The sequence below is a fragment of the Mus pahari genome, chromosome 6, assembly GCF_900095145.1.
Source record: "Mus pahari chromosome 6, PAHARI_EIJ_v1.1, whole genome shotgun sequence".
NCBI lineage: Eukaryota > Metazoa > Chordata > Mammalia > Rodentia > Muridae > Mus > Mus pahari.
The window spans coordinates 18694242-18709509 of NC_034595.1; the positions used below are offsets into that span (position 1 = coordinate 18694242).

The following is a 15268-nucleotide window of genomic DNA, read 5'->3' on the forward strand; positions in this document are numbered from 1 at the left end:
CCCTCCCCTCCCCTCCCCTCTCCTCTCCTCTGCTCTCTCTCACCAGTGTTCCCTGAGCCTTAGGTTCAGGAATTGTTTTGTAAATGTGTTCACAGGGAATCAGGTCCACAAATCAGCATTTCCATTGGTTGTGGTCTTGTGTAATGAGCTCCTTCTGCTGCAAAGAGGAATTTACTTGATGAGGGGTGAGGACTACACTTATCTGTGGGTATAAGGATAAACATTTAGAATGTATTTAGGGATTATGCTGGTACAATAAAGTTGTGGTTATAGGTTCTCCTACAAAATATATGGTTTCTCTAGCCCTGGCTCTCTACTTTTTTTTTTTTTAACTAAATTCCATTTTTTATCAGATATTGTGAGTAACCATGCCCAAGTACCAGCCTAATACTGTCAGGTAAATAATATATACAAATTATTCTTCATGATCTACCAGACTCTCCTAATGAAAACATACCTTTTGAACATTCACTGACTCTTTCTGGAAAAATTATGTTTCTATTTCTTGTAGCACTTTTTTTTTCTTTCTTTCTTTTTTTTTTTAACTTTTTTTTATTAGATATTTTCTTTATTTACATTTCAAATGCTATCTTGAAAGTGCCCTATACCCTCCCTCCTCCCTGCTCCCATATCCATCCACTCCCACTTCTTGGTGCACGCCTTTAATCCCAGCACATGGGAGGTAGAGGCAGGTGGGTTTCTGAATTCGAGGCCAGCCAGGGCTATACAGAGAAACCCTGTCTCGAAAAAAACAAACAAACAAACAAACAAAACGTAAATTCCACAACACTGTTATGCAGGCTTTGATTGGTTGTTACATATTATTTGCTTCCCACAAAGATATATTAATTTCTCAACTCCAGTATCTGTAAATCTACCTTTTCTTTTAATCACCCTTTCATGCCTTTCAGTAACTACAGGCCCCTTCCTAATGTGCATGCCTTTACATTTTGTTTTACGATCCACTGAGTTATCCAAGTCCATGTGTATGGTCAGGAGTACAGAACTATCTGGTTGACCCTAGTGGTCCCACAGGTGGATGCACACCTGAATGCAACTATAGATAATTATTCAGTGGGAAAGGAGAGGATCCAGTGAGCCTCTGTTGCATCCCTGTCTGACTATTGAGAAGGTCTATGTTGTCCAGGAAAATATACCTGCTGTAGGTTCATGGTTGCCATGGCTGTTTTGTACCCTAAGTTAAGATCCTCCAGGCAATACCCTTATCTTTCTACTCTTCCACTCCTTTTTCTTACCATTCTATAATAATCCCTAAGTCTTAGACACTGTACACTTAACTGTCTCTGACACTCAGGACCTTGAAAAGCAAAGGTTTGTTTCATTCTCCACCATTCACTGTAAAGAGAAAAGTCTCCGATTAAGGCTGCGAGTAATATCTGTCTGTATATGCCTATATATTTATATACTTAGAAGATTACTTGATGCCATATCAACTCAGCTAAACAGCAATAGTAACGTACCCCCTAGAGTCATGGATTTTTTTTTTTAACTAGGTTTACGGTACCAGATATGAAATATCCTCTATAAATCAGCTCTCCAAACAAATGAGAGGTTGGTTGCTCTCCAAACAACTACCCCACTATTGTAGTGATAAGCATATCTTTTCCGGTGGGTTGGTGTTGCAGTTCAGAGTTCAACAATGGTGTAAAACAGTGGATGTATTTTCTACCCCCACCTTTCATAGTGCTTTCTGTAACTGTGAATATTAACCACCAAGTAGGAAGCTTTCGGCTCAGTTTCAGCATGATTTCCTTACAGCATGCAATCACAATATGTGCTATCTTCAACAATGTCTTTACTATATAGTTCTGGTGGACAACAGAGGTATGGCAAAAGGCTATATCTTTGCAGAGACCACTGGATCATATTTAAACAACAATTTGTAAGCAGGTAATCCATGCATGGCACCAGGTTTGTTGTTTAATAACCCCGGGGTTCTGGGAGCAGCGATATCCAATCAAGTAGGGTATCTTTATTTATTTTATTTTAACTGTTTTAGCTTATATTTTTAAACTGATATCCAAAATAATGGTATGTTTCATATACTCTTCATTTGGATTAAGTCTCTTACCCTATTCTTTTTCTTTCCCATCTCTTCATCTCTGTTTAACATTCCATCCTCCAGTATTGCAGCTCTCTATGATCTGCCCTCTATTTTTGTTTTAATAAGACAACACACTGATTTCTTTGATGAAGATTTTATAGGTGGTTCAAGTTAAATACCCAGATCTAAGTATTCAAGGCTATGGTTTACATACGAGAGAGTACATGGGTATTTGATATTCACTCAGTATAAATTTTTTCTACTTCTATCAGCCTACCTTCAAATTGCATTTTTATTTAAAGCTTAATAAAATTCTACTCAAAATATATCACATTTTCATTATCCATCCATGGATAATTGTATTAAATTTTGAAATTACATTGTTGAGACAAATATGACAGTTTTTTTTCTTCTTTTTACATTGTTTCCTTGTGAAGCATCTTTTAAAGCATCAGGTTGATAGTTGTTATATTCAGCAAGAAACTGCCCATGCAATGTCCTGTATTTGATAAATCAGGCCAAATAAACAGGTGAATCTCTAGCTTCTATTCATTGAAACCACTCAAGAAGCTTGTAAATATTTCCATTCTTGGTCTTGATTTAGGACCCAGTATTTATTGCTTCCTGATTCTATCATTTTATATGAGTGATTTTCTGGGCACTTGAAGAAAAACATGAATCTTGATCATGAAATAAAGGGTATGGCACTTGGTCTAAACTTACTGTGAACCCAACACTATGCTGGGCTTTGTAGAGGATTTACTAGGGAAAAAATACACGGAAAGCAACACACTCTTATGGATCAGAATTAATAGTATATAATATGTATGATGTACTCTAAAACTCATACAAGCTTATATAGAGTCATTCAAAGCAATTGTATGTAAGCATTTACAGGATTACAAAGATAAATACACACAGTTCTTCTCAAAAGCTTAATGAAAGTTAAATAAGACTCATTAATTTCCTCACATTTATTTACCTATTTCATCACTTATTCCAATCTTTCACTCATTGAATATTATACATTAACTATTTGAAAAATGACGTATAGCCTGGCAGTGGTGGCACATGCCTTTAATCCCAGCACTTCGGAGGCAGAGACAGGCAGTTTTCTGAGTTTGAGGCCAACCTGGTCTACAAAGTGAGTTCCAGGACAGCCAGGGCTATACAGAGAAACCCTGTCTCAAAAAACCAAAAAAAAAAAAAAAGAGAGACATGCTATCATAACAATATGGATATATGATTATTACATCTGTTCAGTTCTTGTATAAAGTAAATATCCACTAAAGAACATGTGTCATCACAATAGTAAGAAAAAGCAGTGTAAGTACCTATGTGGAAGTAACAGTAGTCTGACCAGAAATGGTTGACAATGAGCTTCCATACTCAATATTTAAGTCTTGGTTAATGTGAACGTGTCTTCCAGACATCAAGTTGGATGGGTTGTTTATCACTATTAGGATAACTCTAATTCTTGTTAGTTCACAAATCTGTGATTAAGGAAAACTCAAGTCATCCATTTTTGAATTAGGAGGATTTCATAACCAGTACTCAGACTGTCCTATATTAGCAGTCCTTTAGATTTCTAGAAAAATTAAATTTGGCATATGTCATAATGTAACTATATTCCAACAAGAAAACATTTCTTCCCTTCCATTGATGTCAGATAAGGCAATCCTCTGCTACAGATGTATCTGGAGACATGGATCCCTCCATGTACACTTTTTGGTTGGTTGTTTAGTCTCTTGGAGCACTGAGTGGTCCAGGGAGTTGATATTGTTCTTATGGGGTTGCAATTCCCTTCAGCTCTTTCAGTCCTTATGATTGTGTCTCTTAGAGATTTTCTTTGAAGGTTCTAAGCTATCTTCTTTTATACCCCCCTTTGGTACTCTTATCTTGACATTTGCTTTTGTAGAAACCAGGTTTATATTGTACTTCACATGTTGTTAGCACATGGTAGGTACTCAGTACATATTTTCCACTGGGTAAAGGTAGACAGAAACAAGTATGATTGAATTACTAATAATTAAATTGATGGTCAAGACTATCTTTTTACAACTCATTCCAATTCTCCTTTGCTTTGTCTCTTATTTTAAGCTACATATAATTCATATAATAAAAATCCCACATTTTCATGAGGTAGGGATTAATTATTTAAAGGATATTCTGAAATACAGTATGTTTAGTTACATATTTATCCTCTTATCATATATTAAGCCATTTTATGCCCCAAATATGACTTAGATATTTCACTCCTGAAAATATACCCAACTGACTCCTTCTATTGAAACAGGAATACCTGTTCATTCATGTTCATTGCTGTCATGTTCACAATGGGCAGAAAACAAATGCACACCAAATACCCAACAACTGATGGGTGGATAAAACAGGTGTGGTATATATGCATAATAATACTCAGCTCTAAAGAAAAATGAGATTTGCAGAGAAATAGGTAGAACTGAAAAAAAAAACATTATTTTCAATTTGGTAACACAGACACAAATGTTCAAATGCCACATGTTATCTCTCATGAGGCTATGGAGATTCTATCTTTATTCTTTATTCTTACCTGAAGTAACTGTGCAAACCAGGAAGGGAGGAAGGGAAAGAAGGAAGAGATTAACTTAGGTATCTTCAGAGTAGTAGATTGTAAGTAAAGAGAAAATAAAATGGTGGATACTTTAGTGGAAAGTTTAGGCAAAGAGAAATTTGGGGAAATTGGGAAGATGATGGGAAAGGATGAAGAGGATTTGTAGAGGTAAAGGTTTATAAAGAAATTATTTGAAAACCAAGAAATTCTTGAGTGTGCAATAACAGATGAATATTGAAATGAGTGTCTAATTGTACTCTGAAAGGATCCAAGGCCCATACACGCAAGTGTGACCAGCGTCTGATGCTGTCAGCTTAGCTAATGCTCAGGTCTGGGGAGGTAGTAGGCTCATGCCAAGTATATCCCTGATGGTTAAATAAACAGACACTACAGTTAACTACCTTCTACATACCTATATTTATACCTTGACAAAAGCTGTTCCATGCCTTAGTCATAGAAATCTCTCCTTAGAGTGAATAGTACTGAATAGAGAGATTTGTGGCTTCACAAGACACAGAATGTCCAACTTTATACAAATCACTGACATCATGCCCTCTAAAGCTCTAGAAATATTGTATAAGGCCACAAGAAGTGTATAAAACCAGAAGATATGATGAAGGAATACAAAATTTCATTCCTCAGAATTGGTACAGCTACTGCAAACATTAACTTACATCAAGAGTAGTTACCCACATTGGGTTCACACAAGATTAACCATCCTAACAGTCAGTTAAGGAAGGGGTCTTAGGGAGTCCTACCATTTACATTTAAACTATTGGCTAATGGTTAAATATATAACATCTTATAATCCCATAATCCCATATATATTTGTCATCTTTACAAATCCTATATCTGGTATAGGGGCTAACAATATTCAATATATGTAGAGAACTCAAGAAGTTAGACTCCAGAGAGTATAACTTTTTTTTAAATAACCCTATTAAAAATAGGATACAGAATTCATAACTGAGGAATATCAAATGGATGGGAAGCATCTAAAGAAATGTTCAGCATCCTTAGTCATCAGGGAAGTACAAATCAAAACAACTCTGAGATTCTACTTCACACTGGTCAGAATGGCTAAGATAAAAAACTCAGTTGACAGCAGATACTGGTGAGGATGTGGAGAAAGAGGGACACTCCTTTATTGCTGGTGGGATTATAAATGTGTACGACCACTCTGGAAATCAGTTTGGCGGTTCCTCAGAAAATTGAACATCGTACTACCTGAGGACCCAGCATCTCCTGGGCATGTACCCAGAAGATGCCCCAATATTTAATAAGGACACATGTTCAAGTATATTTGTAGCAGCCTTATTTATAATAACCAGAAGCTAATATAAATAAGAACACAGATGTCTCTCCACCAAGGAATAGATACAGAAAATATGGTACTTTTACACAATAGGGTACTACTCAGCTATAAAAAAAACAATGACTTCATGAAACTCTTAGGCAAATGGATGGAACTAATAAACATCATCCTGAGTAAAGTAACCCAGTCACAAAAGAACACACGTGGTATTCACTCACTGATAAGTAGATATTAGCCTAGAAGCTAATACTGAATACTGAAGATACAATTCACAGACTGCATGAAGCTCAAGAAGAAGGAAGACCAAAGTGTGGATGTTTCAGTCCTTCTTAGAAGGGGGAACAAACTACTCAAGGAGGGAAGTATGGAGACAAAGTGTAGAGCAAAGACTGAAGGAAAGGCCATCCAGAGACTGCCCTACCTGGGAATCCATGCAGATACCAAACCTAGACACTATTGTGAATGTCAAAAACTGCTTGCTGGTATAGCTGTCTCCTGAGAGGCTCTGGCAGAGCCTGACAAATACAGAGGCAGATGCTCACAGCCAACCATTGTACTGAGCACAGGATCCCCAGTGGAGGAACTAGAGAAAGGAATGAAGGAGCTAAAGGGGTTTGCATCCCTGTAGGAGGAACGACAATATCAATGAATCCAGACTCCCCAGAGCTCCCAAGGACTAAACCACCAACCAAGGAGTAGACATGGAGGGACTCATAGTTCTAGCAGTATATGTAGCAGAAGATGGTCTTGTTGGGCATCAGTGGGAGGAGAGGCCCTGGATCCTGTAAAGGCTTGATGTCCCAGTGTAGGGGAATGTGAGGACAAGGAAGAGGGAGTGGCTAGGTAAGTTGGGGAGCACCCTCAGAAGCAGATGGAGAAGGGATAGTTTAGGGGTTTCCTGAGGGGAAACCAAACCAGGAAAGAGGATAGCATTTGAAATGTAAACAAAGACAATATCTAAAAAAAGAAAAAAAGAAGAGTAAGGCAAAAGAGACACAAAAAAAAAAGTGACTTAAAGTATTCATTAATAATCAATGCTTTATTATTCATTAATAATCAATGATTTATTATTCACAGTTTCAATGATTGGAAGTCTATGGTCAAGTTACCTAAGAATTCCACATTTTATTATTCAGTTTTGATGATTGGAAATCTATGGTCAAGTTACCTACGAATTCTACATTTTCTGAGAGACTCTTCCTTATAGATGGCATCTGTGTTATCACAAGGCAGAAAAGGCAAAACTTCTTTGACATTTATAATAAGAGCAGAAATCTTATTTGGGAAGGGAACTACCAGATTTACTCAATTGCTAAAGAACACTTCCTAAGAATCATTTATAATGTCACTCAGGGCAAAATATGAACTCACAGAAAGGGCAGACATTAGTATTCAGGTTATAGCACTTCCAATAACCCAGGTATCATTCAGGTGTCTAAATAAACAAAGTGAAATTGTGTATTCAATAAGTTTCAATGAAAGAATGAAGAGTGGGGGAAATATGAAAAGCCAGAGAGTGTACAGGCAATGAGTCATGTTCTGTTTAGATGAAAGACAGAGAAACTATCAAGTTGGTCCACCCAAATGGCAGAAATAATTTGATTTTTCATTTTTTATTGAAAATAATTTTATACACTATGCAATGATTATGGTTTCCTTACTGCAGCTTCTCCCAGATCCTGATGTCTTTACCACCCAACCAATTTACACCCTTTCTCTCTCTGTCATTGAAATATAAATAAGCATCTAACTCATAATAATGTTGTTGAAGATGATATAAATAAAAGTAAAAGGCTAAAGAAAATATAACTCAAACATTTTTTTCTTTGTATGGATGTTTTGTCTATGTGTGTATCTCTGTACCACGTGTGTGCCTGCTGTTCACAGAGGTCAGAAGTCAGATACTCTGAAACTTGGAGTTACAGATGGTTATTAGTCCAGTGGTGCTGGAAAATGAACTTGAATCTTTTCCATGAGCAACAAGTGCTCTTAACCACTGAACACTCTTCAGCTCAGATGAAATAATTCTTGTTACAGAACACCTATTGCATGATATGGGACAGATTTATGTTAAAAGCTAATACAGGAGCAGAGTTCCAGGTAGAGTTTAATATTCAATACATATGTCATTCCTAGATAAATAATCCAGCTATGAGCACACCTCTCCTCAGAAGTGTTTTTCCCCAACATCATGTATTTTGTAGGAAGAATGAAGAGATGTAATGTGCTGAATGTGAAAGAAGTCAATGGTAGAGTCGACACTGTGAAACTCCAGTATTCTCCCTTCTACTGCCAGCCTTCCTATTATATGCTGACCCTCGGCTCCTCTTATGAAACTTTGCCCTCTTCTTGGGTGTTCTAAGTCTCCTGGTTTATCTGTTTTTCTTGTTGGGTCCTCCACCTTGGCCTGCTACCAAGTGCATCCTGCAAATGTTTATTTTTATAAATGTTGCATATCCAGGGCAGGAGATAGGGAATAGGGTGAGCCAGACTCATTTACCAAAGCACTTTGGCACTGTGCTCTCGAAGTCATTTCCGCAGGAGGCTGCCCTGGGTGGAGTGCACTTACTCCCAGCCCTCCCATTCCCACTTGCAAGCAGAAATCTTTGCAGTTACAGTCAGAAGCCCTACAGAGTTCTGAGCCAAAGCCTATTTTCCTGAAAAGCTGGTGGTGGCCTTCAACATCCTGCCCTCACCTTAATAGTGACACTTTTATCTAATTTCCAACGAAATAGCCAGAATCCTGAATGAATTGGAAAATTACAGACTCCATTAAACTAACTAAATAAATAAATAAACATTAAATAGGAATCAATTTGTGCAAAGTCTGTTCCAGCTACTGGGGGTGGGGGAGGGTCACAATGTCCTGGGGGAGGAATCAAGGAGGCACTATCTTTTGTAAAGGCATCACCATAGAGATTTTTTAGCATAAACAGATAATATCAAAAGACCCCAAAGAACTAGAGCATGATCCCACTTTAAAGATTGGAAGATGAAAGCATAAATGAGAGATCGAGTGTGGGTAGGAGGAATCGAAAGAGAAGAGATGAGTTTTCATAAAATGTGAAGCAGTTGCTGAATAGCCCCAGGGTTCATTTCATGCACCTTACCCTTCGATCTAATTTCACCTCCATTTTCCCACCAAAACGACAGCTAACAAGGTGATCATTGTCAGTCATGTGCCTGGACCTCAGAATTTCTCTAGAACCACGCCTCACCTGTGGATTGTTGTGTTGGTTTGTTCTTCGAAACTTCTCTTCCTTAGATCTCAAGATATGATCCAGGCTAGTGTTGAGCCTGAGCCCTGGTGCTTCTGGTCCTGAGATTGCGTTGCTGGGCTATTCCAAAGTTGATCCTTCTCTACCTCAACTCACTCCTCTGGTGATCTAATTCTCTCTCTTTGCTTCAAAGGCCACCTGCATACCCTTTCTTTCTCATCCCAGGATACTTCTCAAAAACAACAGCTTTATCCCTTCTTGGATGCCTCTTGCTTTGCCATTTTCAATGTAAACTTTTCATTTTTCTTAAACATTTTAACCCCCTATGTAGACCTTCTGATCTCAGTTATACCTATCTTCATATTTCCTGATATAAAACTCCCCTTTGCCTCACACTTCAGTCATGGCAGACTGGTTTGGGTTGATTCTAGAATATATTCTGCATTCAGCTTTTCTGATACCCTCCCTGTCACCAATTTGTGTCAGTTCTACACTTTTCTCAGTCTTCTTGGTCTGCTTACCTTTAGGTTTGCCCAAATGCAACATGGCCGCAGCTCACTGGCTCGATATTTCGAATAAACAGATCAGATCACGCTGCTGCTCAGCTCAGAGTTCTCCTAAGGCCTCTAAGCTTTAAACCAATGGATAAGGCCCAATGGATCTGGCCATGACTCCCCTCCTGATCTCTTTGTTGATCTTCTATGCTACCTCTTTTCCTCTGCTCTGGTCACCACACTAACTTGTAAACGCCAGGGGTAGTGGAGTGGGGGTGGGGGCTATAAAGCCACAAAAGCATCTTCTGCAGGAGGACCTAATTGAGGTCTGCCTGAGAAACCAAAGATTGCTAGTGCAGATAATGCCAAACACTCCAGAATGGCTATTTAGAAGAGATGCTTTCTTGGTACCAATGGGGCACAGCTGGAGGGTATTAAAGGAGCTTGCAGCAGTGTTCAGATGAGCTTGCTGTGGCATTTCTCACCTGTTCCCAAGGTCTGTGTCACTGACTCTGTGTCACCTCACCTCCAACCCCCCAAGGGCAGGTAGGGTCGGGCAGCAAAAGTAGTCCAGAGCATAGACAACTTCCTTGTTACCTGCCTGAAATCTGACCTCTATGCATCTGATAGGTGATTTTCCCATTCTCTGGGTCACTGAACAAGACCCGGTGGAACTTTCTCCTTAAGAACCCCATTGCACTTAAAGCTAGAACTGTAGCATTCACTTCCTGTCGTTATGTGTGCTTTATTCTTCTCAACAACACTTACTGACATAATTTACTGTATCCATCTGATTTATTTTCCTTATTCTTTTAGTGTCTCTTCACACTAAAAACAAAATCATGGAAGGCAAAACTTTCTGTTGCTTTTTCCCACTGATATCTATCTACCTATCATCTATTTGACTGATTTTCTGTCTATCCACTATGTATTTATTGTTTATCTCTCATGGAGATTATATAATACATTTATATAAATATTAATTGCTGATTAATTATTGCAATAAATATAACATTTTCAAGAATTATATAATATGTACTAGATTTAAAACAAATGCTTATTAATTAAATGATTATGCATTGAATAAATAAATACAAATAGGAGGGAGAAAGGGTCATTTCATAAAGATTTGGCACAGCAAGAAAGTCTTCACAAATAAATAAAAGTATTTACTGTGTTCTAGGTTCTATGCATTTCAAGTGTCATCTAAACATCATCTCATTAAACCTTAATGACACTGTGAAGTAAGTTTATAAGGTTACTGTCTGTGATTGATTGCTTAGAAAACTGCCATGCCAAAGGTTTTAACTCACTTTCTCAAGATCAATGCAATGACTTTTAAAACAGCCCCAAAGCCAGCTGTTTTCTGTCTTGTTCCTGACTATGGAATGCCACTCCACAAATCTCTCCTTAGAAAGGACTATTCCACTACAAATTAAATGAAGCAGTAAATCAGATAAGGTTACATCTAATAAGTATGGTCACTTGTTTATAAATGTATTTGTTTATTTAGTAACTATTATTAGTTCGTAGCATTTCTATTACAAGACATGCCATACCCATAAGAGAAAAAAAAGTAATGAAACTTTCCCTACTTTTAGTGAACTCACCGGCTATCACAGCTAATGTTGTTCTAAAACTATGATATCTTTCTTTTTTAGGAGCACAGAGAAGGGAGGAAATTATTTTATTAGGGACAGGCAATCTTAGACAAGGAAGTTCTAAGAGGCGTGTGATGTTCACAGTCCTACAGGACAGCTCAAGACCACACGGAGGAAGTCCATTCCAGGAAGAAGCAGCAGCAGGAGCTAAGGATAGAATTGGGGCATGGTAGGATCCATTCAATGGAAAGTGCTTTGCAGGTGTTATAATTAGATGAATGAAGGTTAAGTTAGAATTTTAAGGGCAGTAAGAAACCGTGCTGTGGCCTGATTAGATCTGTTTTATTGAAATCATTTTGAGAGCCACCAGGGAGGATGGATAGTGAGAGATAGTAAAGGGGACAGAATCTTGGGTTAAGCATCTTGCAATATCTGGGGAAAGATTATGAAACTAGTTCTTGGGCAAGGGTAGCATGGTTGATGTCTCAGATAGACACTGAGAGGATTTATCTATCATTCTTAAATACAGCTATCCATTAAATTTCTTAGGAAACTTCAAAAAGCACTCTAATACACAGAATGTAGCTTGGACCAACTAAATTTGGAATTTCTGGAGAAGCACAAAACAGGGCAGTTCATAAAGTTGCATAGGTGATTGCAATGTATATTCAAGTTTGAGAGCTCCTGGTTTGTGAGCTAGAGAATTAGCTCGTCTGAATGATTAAAGCTTTTGTGAAAGGAATAAATTGAGCTTAGAGAAAATTTTCAGCCCATGTGATTAAGAGACGTGCTATTGTTTCAATATTTTATTCCCAAATCAGAATTGTGACAATGAGCTTTGTTGAATTGCTTGAGCATTGCTCAGCTAGATACTCTGGTAACAACTGATTGTTAAGGTTAAAGGAGATAATGCACACAACAAGTGGAGAATCCCACAGTGAATATTCAAGTTGACAAATGAAGCATATTCAGTTTGACAATTATTTCCTTTGTTTTAAGTAAACGTAAAACTTAGGGTTTCTGTGAAATATTCAGTAACCTGGAAATAAACCCCTAGGTATCTGAGAGATGGTCCAGATAGCTGATGATGAAAATTTGGTCCTGTACTCTGCCAGTGTGTTTTTTTTTAATTACAATAACAAAGAAAGTCATTAGGGAAATGTTGTTGTCTAAGATGTAGAAGAAAGACTAGGATGTCTTGTTCTTAGCCACTGTTTTCTTTATTGTAAAGGAAACATAATACTAAACCATGATTTAAAACATTTGTGGGAGAGTTAAGTGCCATGGTCGTGCAATAAGACACATGACAGTGTGAATATAGAAAGAATTCATAGTGTAAGAAGCTGGAATGGAAAAAAAATGGAAAGAACTGGCAGAAACACAGTAAGCAACTCAGAGCTCAAAAATGCATTACTACAGGTTGCACTGAATCAGTCAGCTGGGGACTCATTGTTCCTCTTGGTTTAATAAGCTTTTGAATTAAAGAATATTTACGTCAGTGGTAACTAATGTCCCTCATTCGAATTTGAGCTTCCCAGCACTGTCAGTAAACAAAATATAGACAATCACAGCATTTTTCAAAACGAAACATCTTGCTGCTGGTTTTAAAACTATAGAATTTTATTTCCTGGGCCCTAACAGAAAGAACTGCAAGTCACATAATATAGCAAGAGGTACTTTGTTTAGGAACAATAAACCACACTTTAAAGTTATTTTATGAGACCAATTCTCATAAAAATCCCTTTATACTATTCCATAAGTACATATTTGCTAGAGACCAGATAACAATAATCTTTGATATTGCCATAATCATGGGAACAGCTATCACTGAAACACATGTGTGTGACAATCTCTACACAAAGTGCTTTATATATGATTTTCCTGCATCCCAAGAAGGAAGGAGAGGTAAATATTATTGCCCATACTTTCCTTATTGGAAAATATGCATCCATAACACTACCGACAGCTCAAGGTCAGACTATCAATATATAGCATGACCCACAATTTAAATAACTCTAGTCACCTCCATGGTCTATGGTTTTTATTTAATGCTTTGGAGTTTAACATACTATTTTATGAACATGGTGGCCAGTGCGACTGATTAATAAAATTATCAATTGATTTTTATCAGTAAAACAAGAAAATTGAATCCTGATATCATTTTTCATATCTTCAGTCCTTTCAAGCTAGAACTCAGTGGGGTTTTGTCTTGTCAGATATAGTACCAGTTGATGAAAGTATATAATGAAGGTGCTTAGACTTGTGGTCACTTGTATAAAGTGGATATTTTCAGGTTAGTAAAGAAAGCATCACTCATATCAGTTGAGTTATGTCTACTACTCTCTGAACTATATAAACAAATTTATAATTATTGGCACAGATACTGCATGAAATCAGGCCAGTTAAGAATCCTAGCATGGTGGTGGGAAGAAGTTCAAAGACAACACACATAGCCAAGGTGTCTTGGCAAGTGACAGATTCTTTGGAGGAGGAAATACCACTGGCAGGTTGCCTGTGCAACAGTGGATGACACTAAAACCATCTGTATATTATATGCTGGTTCATTTCAATTGAATACTTACAAAAAAATGGTGATGATTCGAAGGGATTCATTGGGAAGGACAGCTAAGTGTAGGTTGTTAGAAGGAGGGGTAGACCATAATTAAGATATAGTGTATATGCCTATGAAATTTTTAAAAACATAAAAAAGAATATTCTCATTTCTCCTATAATGGTGATTACTTTAAAATGTTGATAGGTATTCAAGTTGATCAATTATATATTATTTTTCTAATTTTATATTTAATATCCTTAATAAATTTCTAAAAATAAAATAGCATTTTTTTTTGCTTATTTCTTATTACTGCAAATATCATGAGTTAATACCAGTGGGAAAATTTTTAAGTGGAAGAGTTTCTACCCTACTTATGTGGCTCAGTGACACAAAATGAGGACACTGGCTACAGGAAAGCATCATCAAAAATCTCTGTCCTGAATCACTCTCTCCTGCTCACAGTTAATGCTCCATCCTCCGTTCAGTCAGGAGGAAAATCCTGCCTACATTTCAGAGAGCAGAGCTACTCCGCCATCATCAATCTCCATTACGCTGCCGGGAGCTTTTCCCCATAGATAAAGACAATAAATTCATAAATCATGATAGTTACAGATTTCCCTTTTAATGAATACAGGGAATGACTATCTAAGCGGAAGCAACACACTCCATCTGATTGTTTAGGCTTATGGGACCTGATTTTAAAATCAGTACCAGCCTCATCATCTAGCTCAAGGTTTTGGTTATTATTCTCTGTTTCATCTTTTGTAAGAATAAAAATTATTTGTGCTGTTTTACATAGAATTTTCAAGTACTTTTAATGGGAAATGTTCGTATTTTCATGTTCAGGGTTGTGTTTTTAGTTTCCTTTCCTGTTGCTGTGATAAATACTCTGACAAGAGCAATTTAGGAGAAAAAATTCCCTTGGTTCACAGCACCAGGGTAAAGCCCACCATGGTGTAGAAGTCACAGGGACAAAAGCATCAGGCAGCTGGCCATATGACTCCTACAATCAGTAGGGAGAGAGCTAGATTACTTAGCATCATTGCTCAGCTCCCTTTCTCCATTTGTATAGTTTATATAGTTCAGGTTTCCAGTCAGAGAATGCTTCTACCCATAGTTGGCAGGACTTTACCCCTCAGTGAACTCATTCAAGGTCATCCCTCACAGACGTGACTAGGATGGTTTCCACTCTGGTTCTTGAGTCTTTCAAGCTGATAATGAGCACTGCCACAGATGAATACTTTTGGGTTTTCCATACTTCATCCACCCCCTTGGGGCAGGAACCTGGAGACTCATACCTCAGTATTATCTTTTCCGCATTGAAGTCAGTATTTCTGAACGTGTGTGCTGGCATAACTTCTATGCTGAAATCCAGGCAGCAAGATTTCTTCTAGTAACAGAGACCTTGGGCTACCATTCTGGATGGAA

At 37.5% G+C, this 15268-nt stretch overlaps 1 pseudogene; it reads right to left on the reverse strand.

The window, feature by feature from the left end:
- Positions 1-9152, reverse strand: part of LOC110323257 — a 13522-nt pseudogene extending 4370 nt beyond the window's left edge.
- Positions 9153-15268: the final 6116 nt, after the last annotated feature.